This window comes from Nematolebias whitei, chromosome 9, assembly GCF_014905685.2.
Source record: "Nematolebias whitei isolate Nwh7 chromosome 9, NemWhi1, whole genome shotgun sequence".
NCBI classification, from domain to species: domain Eukaryota; kingdom Metazoa; phylum Chordata; class Actinopteri; order Cyprinodontiformes; family Rivulidae; genus Nematolebias; species Nematolebias whitei.
In genome coordinates, this window is record NC_056506.1 from 51,793,345 (window position 1) to 51,797,295 (window position 3,951).

Consider the following 3,951-nt stretch of genomic DNA (forward strand, 5'->3'; position numbering starts at 1 on the left):
ATACATTTCTATGCTGATGACACAGTTGTTTATTGTCGAGCTAAAACTGTTGCTAAGGCTTTCCAGCTTTTGAAATCTGCATTCAACAACATCCAGACTGATTTGTTTCGCCTCAAACTTGTCCTAAATGCCGAAAAAACCAAAGGGATGCTTTTTTCAAACAGGAAGTTGGTCCCAGCAGTTCTTCCTCCGATTTTATCCTCAAATGGTGTCCCCATTGAGTTTGTTGATTCCTATAAATATTTGGGTATCTTGGTCGACTCACATCTCTCTTTTAAGCTCCATGTGGAAAACTTGGTAAAGAAACTGAAAGTTAAACTGGGTTTCTTTTTCAGAAACAGATCCTGTCTAACTCTGAATGTTAGGAAACACCTTGTATCTGTGACTTTCCTTCCCTCAATTGATTACGGTGACATTATTTACATGAACGCTCCTACAAGAACCCTGCAGATGTTGGATGCTGTAGATGTTGGATGCTGCAGATGTTGGATGCTGCCTATCATGGTGCACTAAGATTCATAACTGGCTGTGATTATCGTACCCACCACTGCACCCAGTATCCACTGGTTAACTGGTCACCATTAACTTCACACAGACTCTCTCACTGGTACATTTTCATCTTTAAATCACTTCCTGGTCTGCTGCCTTCATACATCTCCTCCTACATGTCTCTGTGTGAGTGCAGCTACAGCGTGCGCTCTCAGGACATCATTACCTGCAGTGTTCCCTCAGTGAGGACTGAACTAGACAAAAGGGCCTTCTCCTACTCCGCTCCTGTTTCCTGGAATATCTTGTAAAAAGACCTGAAGCTCTCGACCTTTGACCTCTCTAAGTGGCTTTAAGAATCTGTTGGACTCCTGGCAGGGACCAATGCAGACATGTTCCTGTTTTTAGTTTTATACATTTGTCTTGGAATCTAACTGTTTTTTTTTTGTTTTTTTTTGTTACCTTTTCCTTTTAGCCATCTTATTTGTAAAAAAAAAAAACCCTGCAGTATGACTTTTTATAACTGTTTATTGTTGTTGCTGTTGTCCATTGTTGTCATCATTCTTTGTTAAACCAGGTCTCTCTTGTAAATGAGTCCTCGAGGCTCAATGGGATTTACCTGTAGAAATAAAGGTTGATTGATTGATTGATTTGTATTTTGCTTTGTGTGTTACCTGTTGTTCTGTCTGTACAGCACTTTGGTTGGGCTTGTAGCTGTTTTAAGTGCTTTATAAATAAAATTGTATGGTATGGTATGTGGGCAACACGGTGGCGCAACTGGTAGAGCTGCTGCCTCTCAGCGAGCAGGTCCCTGGTTCAAACCCCGGTCCAGGGGCCTTTCTGGGTGGAGTTTGCATGTTCTCTCCGTGCATGCGTGGGTTTTCTCCGGGTGCTCCGGTTTCCTCCCACAGTCCAAAAACATGCATGTTAGGCTGATTGGTAACTCTAAATTGTCCCTAGGTGTGAGTGAGAGAGTGAATGGTTGTTTGTCTCGTTTGTCTCTATGTGGCCTTGTGATGGACTTGCGACCCATCCAGGGTGTACCCCGCCCCTCGCACAGTGATTGCTGGACATGGGCACCAGCGACCCCCGTGACCCAAAATGGAATAAACGGGTAAAGATAATGGATGGATGGATGGTATGGTATGTTGCTGCTGATCTGTTTCATGTTGCTGTTGATCTGTTTCATGTTGCTGCTGATCTGTTTCATGTTGCTGCTGATCTGTTTCAATGTTGATGTGTTCATGCGTGCACATCTGCTCACAGACTCATGTTCATGTTTGTGCTGATGTTCAATGTTTTATGTTATGAGTGCTTAGTGTATATTTAGTTGATGTTTTTCTTAGTTCATATCTTAGATGTTATTACTGTTTTTCTTAGACATTTTATTGTTGGATGTAACTGGGACCCTGTGTACATAATTTCGCTCCACCACATGTACCACATGAGGTGCGAATGACAATAAAGAAACTCTGACTCTGACATTAGAGGTGATGACATCATCTACCTGCTGCACAGACACACACCTGGACAGGGCAGGCAGCCTGTCAGAGTCATGTTCTTTGACGTCTCCAGTGCTTTGAACACCATCAGACCTTCTTTACTCTGCAGAAGCTCCTGGACATGCAGGTGAAGGACTCTCTGGTCACCTGGATCAGACTCCCTCACAGGTCGACCATAGTATGTGAGGCTGCAGAACACCACCTCGGATACCATACTGAGCAGCACAGGGGCTCCTCAGGGCACGGTCCTCTCACCGTTTCTGTTCCTCTACACCTTGGACTTCAGGTCCAACTCACAATCTTGCATCTGTAAAAGTTCTGGATGAGCTGCCATTGTGGGCTGCATCACTGGTGACCAGGAAGCTGAATACAGAGGTGTGGTGGACAGAACCAGCTGCAGATCAACGCTGGAAAAACTAAAGACCTGCAGGTGGACTACAGGAAAAAGATCAGCCCCCCCCCCCCCCCCCCAAAAAAAAAAACTCTCTCAACATCAAGGGTACTAAGGTGGACACTGTGGACTGCTCAGTGTACCTGGGATTCACTAGACCAGGGGTCTGCAACCTGTGGCTCTGGAGCCACATGCGGCTCTTTAAAGCTTTGACCAAAAACTGACATCAAACTGAATGTTGTTGGTTATAACAACTAATAAAAGGACTAGTTTGGTTATAACAACTAATAAAAGGACTAGTTTGGTTATAGCAACTAATAAAATGACTAGTTTGGTTATAACAACTAATAAAATGACTAGTTTGGTTATAACAACTAATAAAAGGACTAGTTTGGTTATAACAACTAATAAAATGACTAGCTGGGCTATAACAACTAATAAAATATCTACAAACCGGTTTCCAAAAAAGTTGGGACACTAAACAAACTGTGAATAAAAAGTGACTGCAATGATGTGGAGGTGCCAACATCTAATATTTTATTCAGAATAGAACACAAATCACAGATCAAAAGTTTAAACTGAGAGAATGTTTCATTTTAAGGGAAAAATCTGTTGTTTCCAAATTTCATGGCGTCAACAAATCCCAAAAAAGTTGGGACAAGTCCATTTTTCCCACTGTGTGGCATCCCCCCTTCTTCTTACAACACTCAACAGACGTCTGGGGACAGAGGAGACCAGTTTCTCCAGTTTAGAAATAGGAATGCTCTCCCATTCATGTCTAATACAGGCCTCTAACTGTTCAATCGTCTTGGGCCTTCTTTGTGGCACCTTCCTCTTTATGATGCACCAAATGTTCTCTGTAGGTGAAAGATCTGGACTGCAGGCTGGACATTTCAGTACCTGGATCCTTCTCCTACGTAGCCATGATGTTGTGATTGCTGCAGAATGTGGTCTGGCATTATGGTGTTGAAAAATGCAGGGTCTTCCCTGAAAGAGATGACGTCTAGATGGGAGCACATGTTGTTCTAGAACCTGAACATAGTTCTCTGCATTAATGGTGCCTTTCCAGACATGCAAGCTGCCCATGCCACAAGCACTCATGCAACCCCATACCATCAGTGATGCAGGCTTCTGAACGGAGCGTTGATAACAACTTGGGCTATCCTTGTCCTCTCTGGTCCGGATGACATGGCGTCCCAGTGTTCCATAAAGAACTTCAAATCGTGACTCATCTGACCACAGAACAGTCTTCCATTTTGCCACACTCCATTTTAAATGACCCCTGGCCCAGTGCAAACGTCTGAGCTTGTGGAGCTTGCTTATGATGCAGGCATCTATGTTATATTACGAATAAAATATTGACATTTGCCATCTCCACATCATTGCATTCAGTTTTTATTCACACTTTGTTTAGTGTCCCAACTTTTTTGGAATCCAGTTTGTAACATAGATGACGTATCAAACGTTTAATCTGAGTAAATGTAACATTTTAAAAGAAAAATATGTAGATTCAAAATTTCACAGTTGGTCTCCTCTGTCCCCAGACGTCTGTTGAGTGTTGGAAGAAGAAGG

At 42.9% G+C, this 3,951-nt stretch overlaps 1 protein-coding gene across 1 annotated transcript in view; it reads left to right on the forward strand.

The window, feature by feature from the left end:
- The window catches only part of LOC119414345 (AFG3-like protein 2), a 20,343-nt gene that overhangs the window by 3,545 nt on the left and 12,847 nt on the right, over window positions 1-3,951 (forward strand). The window lies entirely within an intron of this gene.